This window comes from Trachinotus anak, unplaced genomic scaffold (assembly GCF_046630095.1).
Source record: "Trachinotus anak isolate AG129_WGS33_773 ecotype Australia unplaced genomic scaffold, CSIRO_AGI_Tana_v1 ptg000023l, whole genome shotgun sequence".
Taxonomy (NCBI): domain Eukaryota; kingdom Metazoa; phylum Chordata; class Actinopteri; order Carangiformes; family Carangidae; genus Trachinotus; species Trachinotus anak.
The window spans coordinates 5967209-5991988 of record NW_027273874.1 but is presented as its reverse complement, the minus strand read 5'-3'; the positions used below and the strand labels follow the sequence as shown (position 1 = coordinate 5991988).

The window sequence follows — 24780 nt, the reverse complement described above, 5'->3', positions numbered from 1 at the left end:
ACTTGATGCCTTTGAGATATGATACGTGCATGTCTGTGCATCTCTGTTTGCATTTAAATGCATTTTGATGTCTACTATGTGTTCCTGAAAGCAGGCCTGAGTGCTCTACAGCAATTAAAAGGCAAATTGTCCTTGTGCAAACTATTCTTTGTCCTTGTGTAACCTTTGTGAGACTGAAAGAGAATACCTTTAGTTCTTCTTTTGTTTTTATTTTGTCTTTGGTTGTCATATTTCCCCAGATCACTTCAGTGCTGACCTTTGTTCTGACACAGCTCTGTGCTCTTGTTTTGTTTTTTGGGTACTTTCTTCAGAGTCTTGTATTGTCTTCCAGTACTGTTTTCATTAACTATTTCTCTGCTCATTTATTACTCTGTGCATATAAAAAAGCTTTGCCCAAGATTTTATTTTGCTGTCATTTGATGTCTGTTGCATGAAAGTGGAAACCGCTAATAAACAACGTGACAGAACAATGATAACAGCTCTCTAGGGATGATAATGTTGCTTTGTTGTTCTGTTCTGTCGGTGGTTCCCGACTTAAAATACCTCAACCACTATTGGATGGGTTGCCACTAAATTCTCTACAGACATTCATGGTTCCCTGAGAGACAATTTTGGTTTTTAGTCAAACATCTCAACAACTACCAAATATTCATGGTTCTCAGAGGATGAATCCTAAATAGTTTGGTGAACACTTGAAGTTCATTAAACTCTTTAGCTGGTCAAATTTACCCAGTGAAGTTTCTCGACATTTAAATTCCACACTGACATTCATGGTGTCACTGGAGTGGCCATAAACATGTTACAGAAAGTTTGTTTGTTTGCTCGAGTAAAATCTTCCTTTAAAATCATTTATGGCATTTTTAAATAACAAATGACTGACCTTGAGGCTCTTATCAATTAACCAAATCCAACATTTTCTTTATCAAAAGAAATCACATATTAAGTGAAAGAAAATTAATTGGATGCAGTAAAAAAAAAAAAAAAAAAGAAGTTTATTATAGGTGTCATTAAGAGGCTACCCACCAGCCTTCAGAGTCAAGGTGAAAGCATTATTAAAGGATGTGTATAGAGTGGATATTGGCTTCCTCTGTAACAGAAGCCAGAGACAGGGCAGGGGGGGGGGGGGGGGTGGCCTGCACTGACTTGTAAAAGGCAAAGATAAAGACGAGACAAAATCACAATGCCTTGGTTGCACAAGGCGATGAAAAAGACCACATGGTGTTATCCCAGTAGGTAGACTAATATATGAGGAACCAGGCTTTGTATTTGAACTCCACAGGCTCAAATATGACTCACACCAGGCTTTCAGACATACCTCCCTCTCTGTGTCTCTACCAACCTCTATCTCCTCTTTCCCCAGTGTACTCTCTTCCTCTGTCCCCATTCATAGAACATGGAGTGAGAAGAAAATCAAAAAAAGGTTTGCGTTTTCTTTCGAGGTTGTGAATTAACACTTGATTGGAGTGCAGCGCTGAGCCACTTCCCTTCACCTGGAAGCATCAGTGGATGAGACAGTCCTAAACGGAGTTAATCTTATGGTTGATTCCCTGTGTGGCCTCACAAGTTTGCATGTTGCTGTGCCACAAGGAAAAAACCATTTGCTAGAGTCCACGATGATAAGAGTTGAAATCATTCGAAATAATGAACAAATGTTTATCAACGATTCTGATGAAGAAATGTTTGACTTTTAACACCGTGTTTTCTTCTTTTCACACTCCCACAGCCATCATTTTACATAAGAAATATGAATGAATGCATGCATCAACATAATAAATGTGTTGTCTATGAAAAATTCAACAACCGTGGTCATCTCATTCCCATATATAATACAGAGCATTTGTAAATATTGATTGGACCATATAAATGTGTAATGCTCATCTTGCATTTTCATTACATGTTGCCTGTCAAGTCATAATGGAGATTCCTGCCTGATTACAGCTACAGACATAAAACCGCTCTCTCACATTAATATTTCTTGGCACGTTACATTTATTTATTCATCGTTCAGGAATGATTTCTGGCAATCACCTTATCTGTTAATGGCAATGATGTATCCCACAGGTTTGCTTACCATTATGGGATTACGGGGAGGGGGGCTTTTAGAGCTTTTATCCCTGAAAGAAGTCTGTAAGTTTGGGTTTTAATGGAGTAATTTAATGGAGACACACAATCTAAATGCGATCTCAGTGGTATGTCAAACAAATATAGATGTAAGTCTGGGGAAACGGTAAAATGGTTTAATTTTTGGCATTCTAGCCATGAAACAGAGAGACACAAGGTCATAAGGTCATCAAGGGGTCCAAAGGGAAATCAAAGCGATCAGAGACATGGCCTTTACAGGCTTGCACTGCTGATTGAGATACATTTGATCAATTGGAGGAAAGGTCAGACACAGGTCATGGAAAATAGATAACCAGTTAACACTTCAAAAGGTTCAGAGGGCTAAAATGACTGGGATGCTATGATTTGCTTAAAACAGACAAATGATTCGGTTTCTTGCCTTCAGAGGGTTGAAATGAATATGGATCTTTGGCTTTCAGGGGAAATTGTTAACAAGCAGTAATATGTGCTAATTGAAACATGGGAGATGTTCAAAACACTTGTTTTGTAATAAGGTTTTTGTAGAGCTGTTCTGGTGCTAATTCTGTTATCAGTCATCAGTTGTGGTCAAGCACTGTGAATATTTCTTTCAGTCTGGTCCCCAGCCATTGACTTCAACCAGCGACACTGCAGGCAACATTATGATTAAACCTTTATTCATCCTGGGGAAGAGTGCAGATCAGAGTTTTTAGTTATGCAAATATTTCTCGAGGGCAGAACTGTTCCAGAGGCACAGTTGTTCTCTGACTGAGTTAAACCTTATTGGGAAAGAGTAAAAGTAATACAGATGTTGGGCAACATGGTCTCAAACCAGGTTTTTGGTGTTGCATGGCTTTCCAGTTTGAAACTTACCTTTCTAACCTATAGCTATCTACACAAGCTAGCTCACAAGCAACAGGCTACCTTTGATGAATGCTATGGTCAATGCTAAGTACAAAAGAATTCCGGGTGTTTGTCAGTCAACAAACTTGCCCACTGAGGTTACAAAGGTTAAATTAACCAATAAGATTTTGCAATCTCAAAGAAACATTTGCAGAGCTCATAAGGATCCTTGAAGGGGTAGAGGTTCCTAGCTAAAAGGAGAATAATTTATATTTACTATAATCCCATCCATCAATTAATGCAACGACAGAATTAATGGCTATTTTGGTCATAGGTTTCAAACACTTTGTCTAATAAAAAATCTGATCAGATGGGGGCCCCTGGGACCAGGCACCAACTAATTTGTGTCAGTTTATGGGGTCCCTGATGTGAAAAAAGTTTGAGAACGACAGCAGTTGGAGTAAAAAGATGAATGCATTTAAGACCCCCAAACATTTTACACTGAATTTAAGCTTTGTCTCTTTACCGTCTCTGCGTTTGGCAACAAAACTGTATTGATTTTCTAGATAACTTACTCTTTGAGATGGAGAAACAGCTCAGCAGTTTTTCATATAAAATGGGATTTTCCGCAGCGGCCATATCTTTATTATCTTTTGCTTTAGTTTATTGTCATGTTTTTCGCAGTATAGCAGAGTAGAGGACATATGGGATGATTCTTCCTCTGTCATCTCATAGTCTTCAGGAGTCAGAGCCCAGCTGCTTTCAATCAGCAGCTGATTTACACCTCAGGCAGCAGGTGATGACAATTAACAGCAATGAGCTGTTTGGCAGGAGAGAAACCAGCAGCTCCGTGACCCACCACCAAGGTTTCAACACAGCATTAGATCATATTCTAGAGTTGTTCTCGAGTGTAAAACAGCATTTAATAATGTACGTACACTGTAATATCCCATGGCTTCCGCCTTGTATGTATGAGATAAATGTAACATGAGTATGAGACAGAGATGTGAGCACTTAATCTCAGAGGAAACTAGTGCAGTGTGATGTTTTATACATCACATGTTTGACATGAACAAGAAAAAAAATCAAGCTGCTCCCCTGCTGCCTGAGTTATTGTTCTTTCCAGCAACATGCTGACACTTCAACCTTGGCTATGGGACAAATAAAAGGTAAGTTTGTTGTAAATTCTGCACAAGTTTTTGAGGCCTATATATTCCTGCCGTTGTGAAGGAAACCAAGATACTGCTCCACTGTGACTTAAATTTCTATCACAGTGAGCTGTGCATGCGTATGTCTGTGCCCTGTCTGAGCTACAAAACAAGATGCAAACATTTTCATCTGCATGATTCTGGACAAATCTAATGCAGCAAAGCTCTGCTGTTTGACAGAGATGAACTGGAATCATGAATTGTATGGACTATGTGTTTAACATAATAACGACTAATGGAGTAAAGCCTGAGAGCAAAACCGTATAATACTGCAATGCACCGCCCACTTCTGACACATGTAGTTATGATGTGAATTTCATTATAGGCCTGTATCTTCTGTGTGTGTGTGTGTGTGTGTATGTGTGTGTAACATATTGTGAGGTAACAGGATAAACAGTCAAACCAAAGCAGCATGACAGAGGGTTTAAGACGCAGGATTTGATCCACCGCGGCGGGGAGAGAAGATCCGTCAGTGCACAGACCGAGACGTGGACGGGGAGGTGGCTGAACGGTGAGAGAGGTAAGAAAGCAAATCCTCTTTTTCCATCATAACTGAAGGGATTCGTCGCTAAAGGATAATTAATTCTTAAGCGAAAGTGATGAGGGGCTAATTCCTGTTTCAGCTTACAGTGTTACAGTTCATTGTTCCTACCGTCTTTGTGAGGACCACTTTGAGTTTCACACATTGTGAGGACAGTTTTGGAAAGTGAGGACACTTTACTTACGTCTTCGCTTCTTCACGGGTCTGTTTGAGGGTTAAAGGCCCTGCACAGCCTCAGGTGTTTTCAGTCGCTCTGGCTGATTAGAGCTGGACTTGGACTGAAGCTGGGTACAACTATAACGCCGCTAAAGTTAATTAGTCGAATGAGAATGATGAATAGGTGTAAGTTGTCTTGCGAGAACAGGTGTTATTATATTTAGCTGCTCTGGTTTCAGGCTGTTGCTGTTGTGTCTTGTATTGACCTTGTTAAAGGTCCCGGTTTTCTGAGTGATAGAATAAAAATATAGCAGATTTCAGGTAAACACTCAGAGAAATCTAATCCTGCACGACTGAAAGGTAGGTCTAGATGGGCCAGGCTTGGGGCATGGCTGAGGGCGGTGACTGCTTTGTTGTGACATCATAAAGTTCCAGATGTGCAGACAGCTGGTTTTAAGGCTCAGTTTCTGAATCCAAGCTCTGTGCATTTCTCTGTGGACTGAGGCTCTGATACTTTGACAGTATTAATAAAAAACCTAGACCTGCTTTATAATCAAAAAGGCATCTACCTTTGTACAATATGGGACCTTTTTTGAGGTTTTTTATAGCATTGGAGGTTTTCCTAATTTTGCGGCACTCACACTACAAAGTGACATTCGCTTGTCCACACGAAATATGTGGTGCAGGGAGCTTGGTGACCTCATGACTAGTGGTTTGGAAATATTTATTACCCCAGTTAAGACTTTAACCTTTCCAAAGATGGTAAAAATAACAGTTTGCACAGTGACTTAAATCATAAATATTGAAAGAAATTTTCACATTCATGGCCCAAAGAAGCATCTAATAAGATATCACACAGCCCTGAAAAGGATGATACCTGTTCCACTCCCTAACCAGTCTTTGAATTATGGGAGAGGAAGGGGCCCCTCCAAAACAGACCTGACATTTTGAGTTGGCAGGAGGTGGGGGTCTTGAATAACTGGTAAATAACCATTAGGATTTCTAATTCTACAATTAATGCTCAAAGAAATAAAAAATGAATGTCTTGTCTGCAGCCCAACATGGTCACGTCAGCTCTCTGTTGGTCAAAGGCACAAATTCGAGGGTCAAAACTGACCAAAGTTGAACTTTCTGCAAAATATTTTGCAAATTCATTTCACATCCTCCAGTAGATCCTCTGATTGTGGCGATTCTTTGGAATGAAGTACAATCACTGCAAAATTATACCATTTTAAATCCTGCTGTGTCCAGGTGGTGAAACGCATCAAAATGTATGCTGTGAAAAAGGCCTGCGGAGTGAGGAATGTGCCAATCAAACCCAGTCTGTGCTTCTCAAACTGCAGTTGGAAGGGGTCTAATTAGGCAGATTTCACTCGCAGAGGAAATACATGCTTGAATGCATCCGCTGCACCAGTACAACCAGTACTTGGACTGAAATGAAGTGTAGCTTCAGGTTAGCTTCACGGTTGGGCTGAGGATTTATGATGGTTAAAGGCTAAGGGATGAATTACGTTCAGGGCGGTTCAAGTAACAACAATAAATATTGTGTTGACAATCAGGTGCCATGTTTTTCATTAGAGTGCAGTGTTACATGTGCTCTTTTAAATGATGAGAAGAACTCACCGGGAAATCAATAGTCTTGGTAATAGAATGAAAACCTGCAGATTGTTCAAGCCACACAAACAAAAGGACATAACATAAAGCCTCAGGGATGAAATGCAGCCTGTGCTGCTGCGCACTGGAGAGCCGCTTTGAACGTAACCACCAAAAGCTCCTGCTGCAACTCTAATCTGCTGGTGACACCACATTCCAGTGGCGTAAATACAAATGTAGAACAAGAAGAACCCCGAATCTCGCCTTTGGCTACCGAGAAGCTGGTTTGCATCTCCACAGCTTTGTAGTTCAAAATGAGCAAGAGCTCGTTTGAATTTGCACCGAGTTGAGGCTTCACGCTGTGCGGGACCAAGTCAACTCGTGGTCGGTGAAGCGAGTCGGAGGCTGCAGTCTCTCGCCCTCCCTCTATCTCGTTATGTCCCTCCCTCCCTCGTCCCCCTCCTCCTCCTCCTCTCCCAGCTCCCGTCAGTCAGGAATCCTTTACCGCCGCCTCCCTCTCCTCTCCTCCGCGCCCTTGTCTTCGCGGTTGAAACTTTCCCTGAAGCAGGCGGATCTTTTGAATATTCCTACATAAAGACACCAACCAGCTGTTTTAGTTTTGCTCGGAACTTGGAGGAAGATTCATTGTCATTGTCATTTTCCTCTCCCGTGTTGCTGCGGGACTCGTCTCGGTGCGCACCCGGACCAAAATGGAGCGCAGAGCGTGTCCGGTGCGCCCGCCTCGGCGCCGTGCCACTGCCTCCGGGACAAACCGATAGGAATCCGGACCGGAAGCGGGCTGATCCCACACCTACACTGCCCCAAGGCTCTGGGGGGTTTCTATTCCGCCCCTCCGCTCACAACATAAAACAGAAGCGGAGATTCATTCCTCAGCCGAAGAGAGGACATGGACATACTGTAGCCAGCGCTGAAAGACAGGGAAGAGGATGTAGATGCAAAAAAAAAAAAAAAAAAAAAAAAAAAAGAGGACATTACAAACTGCTGGAGGACGCAGGTGGAGCGATCGGATGTCTTTACGGGTGAGTGTACACGCTTTGTCCACATCCAGCTGAGAAACATGAGGGATGTTTGTGCGCCCATGTGTCTTTGACGCGGACGGATCGCGGGTGGAGGTCCGAGCTGTTCTTGGAGTTTCGTGTGGAGAAATGTGAGGTGGAAGTTTGAAGTCGTTTTGTAGCTGCAGTAAATATAGAAAATACAAGCGCAACATATTTGGATTAGATGGAACTTGGAGGGAATAGAGTCCATTAGAGAGTCGGATTCATTCAGAATAACGAGGTTAGGACGCGCTGTCAGAGCAGGAGCGGCACTGAGGTGTGCAAGCGAGCAACAAGAAGACAGACGAGAGAAGAAATATGCACAGTGTAATGCGTAAAGTTGATAATCATGACGTTTACAGGTGGATGAAGCAGCTGCCAGAGCTGCGTTTTTACGCATCGCACCATCTATTGTGCCATTTAGGCAACTTTTGAGTTTTAAAATGTATTTCTTTTCCTCTATTTTTCTGGAATGACATGTGATTTAAAAAAAAAAAAAAAAAAAAAAAAAAAAAAAAATTCTGAAGGAAAAATCACTCCAAAAATGAGGAACAATTCTGAGTCATCTGCGCTGAAAGCAATTAGGATTCTCTCATCATCCTGATCTTTCGCTTTGGTTTGAGAATGAAAAACGAAAGTTGAAGGTTAAAAAATGACTTGAGAAGATGCTGAATGTTGTTCAGAGGGTGTGCTCAGGTCTGAGACCGTGTGCTGCTGGGCTTCATCCAGGGAGGGTGTGGCTGTCCGCGCCTCCATCCCTCTCTCTCTGCTCTGATGAAGGTTTTCTGCGTCTCGTCCAAGCTTTTTTTTTTTTTTTTTTTTTTTTGGGGGGGGGGGGGGGTTCAGCAGCAAATACCTGCACCAAACTGCGAATTAAATCATCTAGTGTGTGTGTGTGTGTGTGTGTGTGTGTCTATTCAATGAACGTCCCGCTAATCCACCTGTCTCCAGGGAGGATTAGAGCGCTTGGGACATTTTTGGACCTGATTTATTTTCTTTTTTCCCCCATCTCGCTCTCTCTCTTTCTCTCCTCCGCCTTTCAACAACATAATCTGCGAGACAAAACGTTGGTTTCTTGAGTTACACCCAAGAGATGAAGCCACAAGTGCCAATCCATGCGCAGCATTTGGCGGAGGCGTTTATCCAAAGCGCCTGGCTGCGCCTTGAGTGCAAATATTTTTAGTAGCCAAGGCTGGTTGGCCTCACTGAGGGGATGTCAAAGCATGTGTCAGCTGGGAGCCGCTGTGGCAGAACAATTAGTGTGTTACCAGATCAACAGCAAACACAACACAGAATAGAAAACTGATATATTTAACTGCACTCAAGGCAGATCAGATTCTAGATGTTTTTCCAAATTAAAAACCAATCTGTTTCAAGAGAAAACAATCTCTAAAGCTTGATTTAAATGCATGATGATACTAAGACTTTGTCATTTATCATAGCCTGGTTGCTCTCACTCACTCTCTCTTTTGTCTTCCTCTGCCTTTCTCTCCCTCTCAGTTCAAATACAGTTTCAGTTCAAACATGCTTTATTGGCATGAAAATGGAAAGAAATATCGGAGAAGGATCAAGCTAGAGGTGGTCATGGTTTGTGTTTCTGTATTCCTCTCTCTGCCTTTGCTTCATTTTGCCGGTTTCACATGGCCGTCACGCTGCTGAAGCTGAAGCTTTGATTCCCACTTGGCATCAAAGACTTTTCTCTCCCAAATTCCTGGTCCATATTCCCATTCTGTGGAGAAACATGCTCTGATGCTCACTGATTGGAATTCTCACCATGAAACTGCCTCATTTGTTTTCCTGTTTTTGTTTGTTTTTTTTTAGGCTTAGCATATTTCAATCACCACCCATTCTCTGTCACACTCAGGCTCACAATCGTGTATATGTGAAATGATTTTATCTTTGTCTCTCTACACTCATTTTTCATGCTCATGCTGCCAGAACGCTCGTGTGGAACGACGTGCCCACCAAATGGGTAAACGGTTAGAAAAGGCAGGTTGATTTATAATGGCAGCGTGTTTTCCAGATAAATAGAAAGGTCCGTGGCCTGAGGGACTTTAAACAAACGTCAGCCACAGACAAGACACCCAGAGACACAGATGGTCAGACATGTATACATAAGCATGCTCCTCTGTCTCAAACGCAGACACACACTCCGCCTTGCCTCAGGATGCCCCTTTTGAAAATGCCACATCTATCCATCCCACCTCTTATTTGATTTGGAGAATTAATCAGAGTGGATGAGCAGGCTATATATATATATATATATATATATATATATATATATATATATATATATATATATATATATATATATATAATCGGCACTAACTGCGCTTTCTTTCCCTCTGAATGAAAGAAACAATCTATAAGAAAAGGCTGGCTCTGAATGGCAGCACAGGGAAGAACAATAACTGCAGAGGATGAGATCAGAGTGCCAGGATCCAGGAGGAAAATGGATTTGAAGGGGGAGCCCAGTATTTCAGGGAATGAAATGGAATGTGATTGTGTGCCACTTTACTGGCGTGCATTCAATAATCTATCTGTGCAAGAATATGCATTTCTGTCTGCAGGCGGTGTGTGTATTCTTGTACTTGTATCCTTGCGAGGTCCAGCTTGACTTTTAGACCTTCTCAGGACCTTTTTCTGGTCCTCACTTTAAAGGGCGAGATTAAAGATTGGATTGGAGATTGCAGATTAAAAGTTGGGGTCAGGGTAGTGGATCTCAAGGCTTCAGTATATGCTTCAAAGTGCATGTCTGAAACCCCTCCCTGTATATACCTCTCTGGCTCTGGACCTGGATGGGCAATATACCACAGTTCTTTTAAGGTTCAGAAAGCCCTTCATGCAGAGCTCAGCCAGTTGTGCAGCAACGTAAAAATAGTGTCTGACCTTCTCTCTCAAGCTCTTTCTTCATTCCTTATACGACTTCTTCCTTCACTCTCTGTGTGTACAGCCCGGTTCAACACCATGAATGCCTTCGGGTCACCTAAAGTAAGCGCTGGCAGCTTCAACTGTAGTCAGACTGTTGGACAGTTGTAAACACAACATATCTTGAGATGTGGTTACATTTGGTACGAACCTTTTTGTTTCAAGTGTGCCCTCATCTTGAGACCAGACCAGGTCCAAATTACACTCAGTCTAAGCAGGATGGATACAGTCTTGTTTTGCCGGTTCAGGTCTTTGGTTTGTGTTTGTAACACCTGAGTGGTCTTGATTGATCCAAGCCACTCTGATCACATGGTGTAGGAAAAAAATATTTAGAGATGACTTCACACTTCGGTCCCTTTGGGCCAGGGAGGACTTGGTGTAGTTATCCTTGGGTCTCCCTGTATCCGCTCTGACCAGCCTCTCAGTTAATTGATCCCCTTTGGGTTTGAGTGGGTTTTTTCCTCAGGTCCTTTTCAGAAGAACTCTAAAAGGGACAATGGGGAGCAAATCTAGCCAGTTTTAATGTCACTTTACTGAGGTAAAATCATAAAGAACGTGACCTGCATGCTTCCTTTGAATGAGTACTGCTAGGTAAACCTTGCTGAGGATGGAAGAGTGAGACGTGATGAGCATCACCTGCTTTTCTTTTCATCCCCGTCAAAAATCTCTTCATGTCAGTCTGAATAAATCTCGCTCATGTGAATCTTGGATTGCATGAGAGTGCTCTTGTGTTGCTCCTGTGTGAATCAGATTCATTCAGCTTTGGCTCTCTACCATGCGTTTTTGCCCCCCAGTCATGCATCATCTCCTTGTAAGTATAGAAGCATGGGCCCCCTGTGTGTGTTTGTGTGTTTAACTACGATCGCAGTGCTTGATTCAGTTATTCGGCGGGAGAGGATTTCATTTGGCTGAATTGCCTCAGTCTCTCTTGGATGAGACTCACAAGATTAAAGTAACAATCAGTCCTGTAAAGGAACAACAATAACCGCTGCCTCCACAGCCCCACCCCAGCCCACCTCTGTAAACCTGCAACCTGTCGGGGGGGGGCAACCCACTCATCACAGATTGCAGCTTCGCAGCTTTAACCTCCAGTGGTGGGTTGGAGGTAGACAACCCTCATCAATTGTGAATCACTCGCTATCACTGCTGCTGCTGCTACGCTGCTTTTCTGCCTCCAAATGGACAGCAGAGATAAATATAAAGGCTTCTTGGGTCTGATTACATCTTTGCTGTAATGGTTTTGTGTGTGTGTGTGTGTGTGTGTGTGTGTGTGTGTGTGTGTGTGTAAATTGGGATTTCCCAGCTGCAACTGACTCAAAGTCCCACTGGGAACCAAAGAGGAATCCATCATGAAAGTTCCTCAGCATGACACAAGTGACTTATTATTCTTCCCCTGGTGTTGAAAAATTATGTTACAGAGAACTTAAGTGTTCTTAAACATGTTCTTTCTCCAATCTTCGATTTATTTAAAGCATCTTATTTTTGGGAGCCAGCAGAGGAAATTCATTGCATGCACCACAAAAAAAAGGCAAAACTACTGTGAGAGTTTTGCTTAAAAACGAGATATCAACCTCTTGAAAAGTGAGGCCCCTACTTTTACTAAATGCTGACTTTTAATTAAATTCAAGTGTGAAACTATCCAGTCGCTCTTAGCTGTGCATAAAAGTAGCACTTTATGAGCTGTACTCAGCTGCGGTCTTTAAATATTGATCAGTGAGCATTAGGGAATGATGTTCCTTTACTCTTTTCAGAAATGGAAACTGTAGAGCTTTGTAATGAAACGCATTACTTGTCAGACTTGCTTTCTGAACTAAAAAGCAGGCGTGCTACAATGGCCTCACTGCCTTATGACGCTACTAAACTTCAGGTTGGTGATGGATTTATGGGATCCAGATGGGGATTTAGGACTTGGAGAGGCTTTATTTTATTTGGTTTAATATGGTAAATGGATAGAAATAAGGAGGGGTAGTATAATCGAGCTGGAGATCTGATATAGGAATGTTGTATGAGCCCTTTCGCTTGGTACCAGAGGTCGATCAGGTCAATTTAAGCCTCTGGGGACCACCATGTCCAGCAAGAGCAAACAAAGTGAAACCTTTAATGCTGAGATCAAGTTAACCCGCACTATTCGAGAGAACGTCTTTTGTGACCGCAAAAGGCATGAACATCCACTTGCATGTTCAGAAAGTCTGTAATAAAGGTTCAGTCATCATCGATTTTTAACTAAAGTGAGGAGAGAAATGAAAATGGAAACACTTTGACACTGATTTACAAGTTGAAGAAAGTATCATGTTTATTCTCTGGGCTTTTAGAGAGATTTTCTGAAGAATGTATTAATGTCTTACTCTCTGATTTTTATCATTGATTTTCTTGCTTGTCATACGGCCAAGCTGGCACCGTTTTTGTCCTGGAGGGGGTTTTTCACTAATGTCATCTTTCTCAAGACCATTTTCTTCTGGTAAATGTTTTATTAGGAGTTTTTCTGGCTCACTTGGTCCTTTTTTCTCTGAAACACCATCCCCCAAAGCCCTTTGACTTGACAGACTCACGCGATATAGAACTATAGGAGTCTCTTAGAAACACAGTTTTCTTCTTTTTGACCACATACAATTAAAAAGATATTGCAAAAAAAAAAAAAAAAAAAGCTAAAGTATCTCAGCCAACATACCACCACACAGTTTTCTGAAGCTTTTTGTGGATGAAAAGGGAAAATGACAAAAGCGTAATTTTTCATACATTACCTCTTGGCAGTAGAGCGAAAATGAAGCAAGCATGCATTAAAACTTGAGTAAAGTATATTGAATTGGCAGCCCTTATTCTCTTTGTCTTGATCCTTCTGCATCAAATATTTTTTATCCCAAGTCACCCTGGTCCTTTCAAGAATTGTCAGACTCTCTCTCACTTTTGCATCACCATGCTGCACTTTCAATAATTCTGAGTAGTCACAGCTGAATATTCGCAAACGCTACCAATAAAAGGCTTCCTCAAAGCTGCGGAGACCTTCGGCTTCAGGAATATGGAGCCAGGTACCGACAATGCAGTCATTTTATCAGAGACCTTGAATGGTTTTTATAGACCTGAGATCTAAAAAGGTTTATCTTTGTGTGAGAACAGTAAACATGCTGCAGTGTGATTAAAGGGTTTGAAACAAAGGAGTAGAAGGAAAGGAAAAAAGAGATTGAAGGTAAACAGAAAATTAAGAGAGTACAAGACAAATCAGATGGTAATTGGACAAAATATAAAATGTAATCTTTATTGAGAATATGGAGAGAAACCATGAGAGAACAAGCAGTTTGTGACTCTGTGTTGACCTTTGTTGTCTTTTTATGTTGTAGATGAGATGATGTACAGCTGTCTCTCAATCTGAAAATTACTATCACAAGGTGAACAGGGGCATTTATAATCCATTATAATCATTGTTTATAATCTCTACATATGGATGTTAATACCCCAGCCCACTTTTCATTGGTTAATATTCAATCCAGCAGCGTGAAACAGCCTATAGGGAACAGATGGAGAGATTATGTATGGATGTGTTATCAATGTCTGAACTAAAACCAATGAGAGGCTTCTTTCCATGAGCTATATGTAGATATAAATGCGATGAAGAATCAAGTGTTATAAATGGACATGGATTTAACAAATTAAAGATAAAGATAACAGGTCACTATGTTACATAATCCATGTGACTTGTAAAGCCTGATTTCTGGAAACACTTTGCTGTTTTTGGAAAAAGCTGTGTTTTGACAGCAACTTTTAAAGTTATGGGGGAAAATGAAGTTTTGGAAACTTTTCAGGAAATATCTCATGCTCTGCTTTTTGATCATCTAAGCGTTGGGTTTTACTTGGATGGTGATGGATCAAAGCAGCTCATATATTTTCTTATCACATTTAAGTCCAAGTCAAGGCTCCTGGCTCGCCAATATAATCTACGGAACGATCAGATAAGATTGTTAAACCAGAAAATCAGCCAGAAAAAGAGAAGAAAAGCAGCATTTGGACACATGTGGAGATATGTGGTTTAATGTTTGGTCCTGAAAATTTCACTTTGGGCCATGGAGCAGTCACAGAATTGAAAATGGACCATGAAGAAGGGATTAGCTTGTTCACTATGTTGCTTTTCAATGAAATGCTCTTCAATACACTTTTGAAAAGCTGTAAATCTTTAAAGCTGAGCTCCATTTACCCCAGCAGAGGACGTTTTGTCTTTTGGAAGAGTTCAACAGTTTGAAGGACATTTGACTTGGAAATTCAGCGAAGATGAAACGATTAAAAGAAAAATCTGATTTTGGGAAGAAAAAAAAATCGCTTCAATCTCTAAAAATGTTCCATTTTGATTACTGTCTACATAAGTCTACATAACAAATTATGAGCCATGTTTTCCTATTTTTTTTGTTGTTGGGTGCTACTGGTCATTGATTGTTACCATGGTAACTTGGGCCTTAGGCTTGAGTTAGCCTGAGGGTAAGGTGTCTAATTTTTCTTTATCTTTACTAACATTAGTCTAATCTATGAGCAAAATGAAGCACGGCCTGACGTCACAGAGCGGCCTAGAATATCTTCGTCAAACAAGGCCTCAGGTCATTTTTAATTTTAAAATATATTTTTCAAGAAACATACGAATCCAAACTCACTTTATATACAAGCAGAATATGAAGCTTTACCTCAGTTTTCTGAGTCAGTGTTAAGGTTATTAATGTGCTGAATTTATAGGACCTCATCTCTTTCACACACCAGCTGTGGAATAACTCAATTATTGGGAATGACTGAGCAAACACGATTGGCTCATTTAAATTCCAGGGTTAGCCTGAGCGCTGCAGTTCAGGTATAATGCAACAGCGAATACAGCCCAATGAATCTAATCGAATGTGCTCGAAGGAAAATTGACAGTAAAATATAAAGGAAAGAAGAGTCACATGTGATTTAAAAAAAAAACAAAAAAAAAAAAAAACAGTGGCTAGAATTGGTTTCCTAGAAATTAAATTACATTCATACGCTGCGACACTGTTTTCCCAGTGACACTGTGGTGGCAGCAGAATAACTGGCTGGATGATGATCAGAGACATTTGCTTTTGAATGAATGAGGCCTCACATTTATTAAAGGTGCCAGAGTCACCGGGAGGATTGCACCAGTACAAAGCGCACATCTGTCAAGCCAGAGGCCAGAATTTGCATCCGCTGTCCCATCTGTGGTGGAGTTGAGGCGACAGTTATTTGATTAGAATTAGGGAAATAAAGTCGCTTGGTTAAAAGTAAATAAACATGTTCGCTGTGAATTTTGTCTGTGTTAAACCAGACCACAGAGACGAAACATAACCGTAAAAAGTTGGATAATGTAGTCATCACTAAAAGTGGATATTGTGCTGCAGCATCTACTCATATTTATTCCAGCTTTATAGGAACAATATATTTCGATATACTGCACAATTACTGTGGCAGAATATCAATAAATTCCAGTGTTACTGCCTCATTTGTTCCCAAACACTGACTTAAGTGTCTTACTGCGATCTCGTTTTCAATGATGCTGCTTTTTTTTCTTTTTTTTTTTTTTTAAATTTGCCAAACTGAGAAATGCTTCTAATGTTATGAAAACAGTTAACGTGAGAGAAAAGACTGTAAACATCAGTATTCTTTATGCCGTCAGATCCCTGCCAGGATGTTTTCTAAGATAAGATCTGAGGTGATATTCTCCAATCACACTCTGCCACCGCTCCCCGGAACGTCCTCTGAAATCATATGTAAGTGTGAGGTAAAGTGAGAATTATATCGCATATGGCTACTTGTAGATTTCCCTCGCTGTGCGCTGAGGATATCAGCATCTTTTCTCACTCGCATGAACCTCTCTGACTGCAGTTATTTTACAATTTCCTTCCTGTTTGATCTCCTTTCAGTCCTCCGCTGTGGGACCGTCCCTGGAGACATGGGAGGGGGAGAGAGTGAGGAAGATGAACAGAGCAGGGAGGTGTGTGTGTGTGTGTGTGTGGGGATTAAAGGAGGGCAGGTGAGAGAGTGAGATAGACATGAGAAGGAGGTGATAAGTGGAGGGAGGTGGTGCCATATGCATGCCTCATGTTCATGTCATGGGAAAGTCGAGGAGGTCAGGAAATCAAACGACACAATGGCCACTCAGGACCAAGTAGCTGGTGCATGGCGAGGGTTGGGGGTGTCACCACTTTGCGCCACAGCCTGAAGTTACTCAAGGAGATACACAACACTTCCCACAACATCCTGATGTAATGGTGGATTCCAACACCGGTGAAATACGTCAAGTAATTTACCCAAACATTATTTACATTTGTTACAGCTCGTGAAATCAAGGCCCTCAAAACGCAGCTCAGATGAAACAAACCAACCATTCAGACTGGTAGAGGTACAAATAGAGGAACTGCAGTACTGTATGCAAAAGCTTCACATAGATCAAACTAACAACAACAAGGTGTTCACTGTCTGTTTGAAGGGAACGGGCACTAACAGAGGATGTTTATTGTAAGTCTTTACAGGAACTGGCTCTTATTGTAAACACAGGAAACACATTTGAATAATAAACCAGAATGAAATCTTAAAGGACCACTGTGTAGGATTTAGTAGCATCTAGCGATGAGGTTGTAGATTACAACCATCCGAATACTGCTACCCTCACCCGTCCTTTAGGAGAACTGTCGGTGGCCTTCAGGTGACATAAAAATGCAAAAGGTCCTCTGAAGAGCCAGTGTTTGGTTTGTCTTTTCTGGGCAAATGTAGAAACATTGCAATGCAGCATGGTGCAAAAGAGGACTTGCTCCCAATGTACGTATATGAAGGGCTCAACAAAACACAAGGATTCTTAGTTTTAAGTGATGATACACTAATGAAAACAATATAATTATGACTGTTATATTACATTTCTTCCAACATATACCCCTAAACCCTACACTGGTCCTTTAACGTAGCAGCTTTACAACATCCAGTATTTGGGGAAACAGGACACCTCAGCTGAACGTGTATATCTGGCAATTCATGACTTAAATATTTATGTTTGCCTGTTTCACTCAGGTAAACTGGGAAAATCTGCATTTCTTCAAATCATATTAAATCATGTTGTAATCCCTTCTCATCATATCAGGCAGTTTACTCAATTTAAATCATGTTTTTAGATTAATTTCCCACCCTCAAGGCCACAGTTGCAGGTTGTACCAAAATACTGTAAAAGTCAACTTGTTTACTGCAACTTGAGGGCAATTTAAGGGCATTTGTTTCCTTGGTAATGCAAAGAAAAGCTTCAGTTATATGACTTGAATTTCACCTTTGCTGCTGTTTAGTTAAAGGAGATGATTGTAAATCCAGCTCTCCCTGCAGTCAGGGCAGTTTTTGTATGGAAATGAACGTATGAGAACAGGCTTCATGCAAATCAGGTGTATCCGACCACGGCAGAGCCGAGACACAAGCATGTCATTATCTGATGTGTACTGTAAAAGACGCGTGATGCAGAAAGGTATGACAGCCCGGCGGCGTCTGAAGTCGTGCAGCTGTGTAAAACCCCGGCGGGTCCGTGTTTATCTTTACAGAACGGTGATCACGACAGCAGCACCTGAAAACAAGCGCTCTGCGTCCAGATTCCCCTCAGACGCTCATTCAGTTATGCTTCGAGCTTCGCAGCCGCCCATTTGAGCGCAGCTGTAAAATCACACTGTCTGTGTGTGTGTGTGTGTGTGTGTGTCTATATGACATCACACCTGTCTGCATCTACACAGACTCACAAACGCACACTTGAAAGCAAGTTACAAGATTGTCACTTGACAAAGCAGCCATGACAGAAGAGTCCACGCACCTGTGCACACGCAAACACACACATGTAAATCAGCCTCTGCATTTAGCAGCAAACACACACACACATTTTTGCGCCTTGCCACACTCCACAGTCCTTGTACGTCCCGCGGTTCCCCAACTAGTTTCCATCACAGGAGAAGGATTTGCTTCACACGTGTCAGCGTCAAGTGTTGACGAATGACATCAGTTTGAAATATAGATGAGCGAGCGAACACGCAGGCCCACGCAGAGTGTTGGCTCTTTGCATAAATTCAGTTAAATTGCAGATCAAACTTAAATGAGTAATGTCTAATAGCCTTCATATGCCATTTTTTTCTTCTTCTGTGGTGTAAATGTCTCTTATTTTCGCCAGCTTTCCTCCAGCCTCAACCCCCCCATGCGTTCATTCATTTATCTCCTTCTCTTCCTACTTCTTCTCTCCCTCCCTCTCATTCATTTCCTTCTCTCCCTCCCTTTGTTCATGCCTCCTTGTGCACACCTGCCTCATTTCTTCTCCCTCCTTGTTGTCTTCTTCCTTCTTTCTCTCACCTATCCTTCCTTTCCTTCCACTCCCACTCATCCTGTCTTTTCTCCTCATTCATCTCCCATGATCCTTCTGTGCATCCTCCTGCCTTCTTCTTGCCTTGCATCCTTCCATGTCTTTCTTCCATCCTTTGCTCCTCAATTCCTTCCTTCCCACCTTTTCTCTCTTACCCTCTATTCATTCATTTATCCTCAGTTATTCTGTCCTTCCTTCCTTTCTTTCTCTCCCATCTTGTACCCACCTGCCTCATTTCTTTCCTACCTTCCCTCCTTGTTTTCTCCTTCCTTCTTATTTCTCTTTTTTCTTCTTTCCTCTCCTCTCTCACTCCTCCTGACTTTCCACCTCTTCATCTTTGTCCTCCGTTGTGGACTTTTTGTTCTCCAGGCTCGACCTTCCTGCTGCAATTTCTTTCTTTCCATCCTCCGCCTCCACCCCTTTCGTTCTTTTTTCTGTTCTTCCATTGTTTCTCTCCTCACTTTCTTCTGCCTTCTTTCCTCCCTTAATGAAAAGAATACTTATGTTGTGCTTCTCACCTTCCCTCTTCCTTTCATCCTCTACTCATTCATTCATCTTTCTCTTCCTGCATTTAATCTCGCTCACACCTCTCTTATACATTTGTTCTGTTTCTTCCCTCATCACTCTTTCCTCCATCATTCTTTCTCTTTCTTATTCCTTGTTTTCATCTCCTTCATGCTCATTTTTTTCCCTCCCCTCCTTCCCTTCCTCTCACACCTCATGAATACCTCCTTTCCACCCTTCCTCCCCTGCCTCTTTAGCTTCTTTTTTCTCTCCTCTTTTTTCCCTTTACTTCTGTATTCCACTCACCTCCCTTCTCTCTTCTGCACTCTTAAGGAACCGTCCACAAACCCTCACACACACACTCTCACCCCCACACCGTCCCTGTGTAGTCTTCTTTTGAAGGCGATGTGCCTTGGGGATCCGTCTGTTCCACTGCTGTTTGACAGTTTGACACACACATACACACTTTGACTACTGTATGTTCGCTGCCAAGCGCAGTTTCCGGCTAAAATACTCTTTTGCTTGTCAGTTTATTGTCTTCCCAAATCTCTCAACCTATTTCTTTCTCACACACGCCCTCACACACTCATTAAACGTGTGCATGGATCAAGGTGCCGAGGGTTGTGCTAAGCCTGTCAGGGTTAGAGGGGTTCATTTCCCAGGGAAAGTGCCAACCAGACGGTGTGTAACACCCCCTCCAGCAACATCACACTGCGATATTAAAACTCCATTAAGCCAGTGTAGGTGAGTCCACTAATCACAGGTACTTAACCTTTGATGATGTCACTCACACACACATTCTCATTTGCAGATTTATTGGCCTAGGAATAGTGCAATTAGGGTTTGCGTAGATTTCCTTGTCACAGCTGAGTGGGCTTGTCCACAGTGAAGAAAAGGAGGTTTTAGGGGAGAGGAACTGAGAGTTGTTCACCGAGCCCAGGAGGTTCGTGGGTCACTGGTCCAAAACTCTGGGGCTCTTCAGAAAAGCTAAACACAGCTGAGTAAGGCACTGGCAGGTAATCTACTATACTACATACTGTTTTCTAGGTGTGTGATGTATAGATTTCAGACAGAGAAGCTGATCTTTAGCTTTATGCTAAAATGACTCTGGTGTGCAATCCACACAGACCTGCTGATGTAAAAAGACATCAAACTACTCAAACTTCAGCCTCATGCTTTGATGGCAGTGTGGATTGCACCACCCTGTCTGTGCGTTGAGCTTTTCCTTACACATCCCCACCTGACTGTGGGGATCCTTCTTTGTTTTTCCCCCAGCATTGCAACATGTTGCTCTGATTCATTTCCGTAAAGAGAAGGTAAAGTTTGATCTCAGATGCCATCATCTCCAGAGCTGGTTCTAACACATCAAAATCTCCAAAACTTGTTGATGTTGATCTCAGAATTTAAAATTGCTAACTGGACACTAAAGGCACAGTGACCTTTGACCACCAAAGTCCTTGATGGGTCCGGTGGACATTTGCGCCGAATGTGAAGGGATTCCCTTGAGGAGTTCTCGAGATTTTGCATTCACAAGGCTAAAACCATGATTTGTGAGGTCGTATTTCCATGATCTTTGACCTTTGACCAAAATCGAATGAGTTTGTCATTGAATCCAAGTAAAATTTTTTGCCAAATCTGAAGAAATTCCGTCAAGGTATTGTGGAGATATCATGTTCACGAGACTGGGACAGACTGACAACCCAAAAACATAAAAACACATTTAAACAAGAGAATGGACAAAGTGATACAGTTCACATGGACAGTGTTGTTTCTGTGAAGCTGGAGCATCATTGGTACCACACAGGGAACTGCTGGAAAACGGGATTTATCTTCAAGCAACCGCAAAGTTTTGAGAAGGGCTAAAAAAACGAGATTAGCATGTAGCTTCAAATTTGTTTCAGCTAGTACGTTGGATTTAAAGGTTTTACTTACAGATTTCCAGCCAATCCATACTCCATCTTGTCTGAAACATCTGAAAAAACAGGTTAAAATCCTCTGAAATGTTTCCTTTTTTTCCATGACTGATTGAGTGGGCCTAGCAAAGCAGAGACAGCTAATATTCTCACCAGTCAAATCCCCTCATCTGGCCCCAAGCCACACCAGAGCAAACGACACTATCTGGAAGCGCTTGGAAAGATTTCGGCTCCTGCTTTAGATCTTTGGCAGTCTGCTACACAAGTTTAAGCCTTTGGGTTTGTGATGCATGAAGACAAAAGGAACATCCTCTTGCGGTTGTCTGACTTGGATTTATGGTGCGCGGATTACAAAGATTTTTATTTGTCTTTTTAGGCAATTTCACGTAATTATTTCCAGAAGGGTTAGAGTCTGGGAATATTGCATATTGAATACATGTTTGTTGTTTTGTTCTGTTCATGTGCTAGAGACAGAAATGCATTCACCATCAGTCAATACAAAACTGACTACACATGCATCATAAACCCTATTAGTTCTGTTCTGTTCCTGAGTGTGTGCAAGTTTATTAGATTAATTAGATTTGGGTAACTAATTATTCTAATGCTGATTAAACAAATCTCATTGTAACGAATGTGCTAAATTGCTTTCAGCTTTTCTCTCCCTTGTTAGAAAGGAAGGAAGAAAGAAAGAAATGAAGGAACAAATTACAAGGGAAAAAGAACTATGACAACAAAAAGACAAAGAAAATTGCTGCTATTTGTTTTTCAACTGCAAATCAAAGTGTCATGTAATTCACTGTTTTGGAATCACAAACAGAAACAAGGGCAATCAGTAAAAAAGAGAGAAAACAGATGGTGAAAGAAAAGCAAATGAGCGCAAGAGGAATGCTGAGGAAAATAAATCAGAGATAACAGAAAATAAAAAGGAAATTGAGGCAGACAGATGGAACTAAACATCAGCCAAGGGCTTCTCAAAGTAACAGGTAAACCAAAAAAACAATGTCATTGGTAGATAAATGTAAGAAGTAGAGGACGCAATTATATACATGTAAGTACTACGCAATTTCAGAGGACTTAATTTGTTCATTTTGATGATTAATACTTTGTGCAATACATTTCAGAGACAAATTTGATACTAGTCAGTTTACTCCACACCATTAATATGATTGCTCTGATTCAGATTTCACATGTAAAGTACTCCCTCCATCCATCCATCCATCCATCCATCCCATTCTTGTGAACATAAAATCTCAGTAACGCCTTGAGGGAATCTGTTCTAATTACAGTCAAACATTCACTTGGATTCGAGGATGAACTGATTACAAATTGGTGGACAAAGGTTAAAGGTCAAGGTTGCTGTGAACTCAACGTCCGTGCCATTCTTGTGAACGCGATATATCAGGAATGCCAGGAGGGAATTTCATTACATCTGGCAAATGTCCACTTGGACTCAAGGGTGAACTTGAATTGATTAGAATTTGTTGGTAAAAGGCCAAAGGTCATTGTGACCTTAGAAAACATGTTATTAGCCATAACTCAAGAATGTATACGTTAATTATGACACAATCTGACACAAATGTCGAATAGAATAAAATGATGAAATGATGACAACAACAAAATGTTCTGCAAAAATACTTCTAGCCAATACTCAACTGTTGCTCAGGAACAGAGGGTGAAATTGATAAATGACCATATTTCGTGCAACTTGACGAGTTTCGGCTAGCTCCTAAATGCTCCATTTTTTATGCTCTATTTTCACCAGTTAATCACTAACTTTACCTGATTTGAATTTGTTGTTGGGCAGGTAGTGTTCAGGGCTTTATAAGTGTACCACTGAGTGAAAGTTAGCAAAGCTATCTTGGGAAAAAATTGGCAGCTGAAGGCTACCATAGCTAGCTTGAACTTTGAAACATCAAAGAGGCTAATTAGCTAAGAGTCAAAGTCAAGCCAGTTGGGGTATAATGATATATTAGATTATGGACTGAACACTGAATATGTAATGATTTCTGAGGTTCTATCTACAGAGAGAATCTTTATTTTTTGTGTGCAGAAGTTTTCCAAATTGTAGCGACTTTATTAGCATGACCCCAAGCTTTCTAATCTTTGTGTTAAACTTTCCCCAGATGTCTATGAACTAACTGAGATGGATGTTTGGGTATGTGAGATTATAAAGAAAAAGATGGAGGCAGTAAGAGTGTAGCTATAAGAAAAACATGCAGTGTGAAAGAGGATATTTAATTGTGGAGGCATTTTTGATGCTAGTATTTATTTGCCATTGTCTCTCTGCAAGTGTTGGTTAAACTGTTCTTGCAGCACAGTGATGTATTTTTTCTTTTAGTGGTCTTTCACTTTGGCCATAAGCAAGTGCTCTCAATTCATCACAGCAATCAATGCACAGTGACAATTCCTCAGTGAACTCAACCATTACAGCTACTGATGGAATTTAACTTGCTAAGATGAAATTACCTTGGGTGTTTAGCAGCAGCAGTAAAACCTTTTGTCAGTTCAAACATGATGATAGGGAGTGGAAGAATAAAGATTTATTGATTTAACATTGGCACATAACGACCTTCCTCTTTCTCTTTGTCACTGATTTTTCTCTCAACATCTCTCCTCAGTTTCATCCAACTTCTCACCTTGGACTCGAGCTCTCTCGTCACTCTCGACACTTTATACCTTATTCTCCTACTGTTACATTTCCCACAATAGTCATCTTCTGTGAAACTCTTACTTGTCCTGTCTTTGCCAGTCTATAAATCCTAACCTGGTGCTGGTGGGGGAGTAAGAGACCAGGTGTCAAAAGCCAGCTGTCTGAATCATTCTTTTCATTCCCGTCACTGTGGGACTTGAGCTCGCCTGCAGGCACAGACAGCTCAGGAGGAGGAGGTGAGGAGGAGGAAATAAGAAATTGGTCTACTCTTCGTCAGATTCTTACTCGCACTCGTTTGTCTTTCCCTAACAAAATTATCTGCCTGATCCTATCAGCTACTATCAGTTTACCCCATCCCACTACTGCATGTGTTGCTGTATTACACTGGGTAACAGCTGCAGAGCCAGTCCCCAATTATTGGCTGATTTAAGGGGACTGCGCTCAATATCAGCTTTATGAAAGCCTGCAGGGAGTTTTTATGAGATGGCATTTTGTTTGAAATCGTTGAAAATAATTCGCTTGTCATAAATGAATAAATGTTAGGCAGCACTGGTAGCAGCTCTCCGGTATTTCTTTGCAAAATGAATTGTGTGGCTCAGGTGTCTCACCAGATGAGCTAAACTGCAGCGTGAGGGCTTCGTTTTGAGCTGACAGATGATCTGAAGAGCCCACTTCTGCTCAGTGAGCAGAGGAGGCCATGTGTCCCCTTCAAACCTACCGTCTGTGGGTTTATTACACCTCAACAGATGCACAAATCCTTATTGCCTCCAGAATCGTATGACTATATCTACACCTTGTTAAACACCATCCAAACAAACTAGGTGTCTTATTTACCTTGAAACAACCTACATATTTCACCAGTGCAGACACTGATACCTAAGGCCACATCCATGCTCATGCGTTTTTGTACGGTCTCCGCCCAGACGACAGTTTTAGCTCCATATCATTCTGTCCATACTATCA

General features: G+C 41.4%; 1 protein-coding gene across 3 annotated transcripts in view; it reads left to right on the top strand.

Annotated features, from left to right (window-relative positions):
• The first annotated feature begins 1070 nt into the window (after positions 1 to 1070).
• Positions 1071 to 24780, top strand: part of htr2cl1 (5-hydroxytryptamine (serotonin) receptor 2C, G protein-coupled-like 1) — a 140416-nt gene continuing 116706 nt past the window's right edge. For 2 of the 3 annotated variants that reach the window (XM_071459486.1, XM_071459483.1), the window contains exon 1: positions 6130 to 7460. The gene's annotated coding sequence lies outside the window, so the exon portion shown is untranslated. Of the gene's footprint in view, positions 4092 to 4511; positions 4651 to 6129; positions 7461 to 24780 lie in introns of those variants that run through there. The other variant, XM_071459485.1, reaches the window with a different exon arrangement.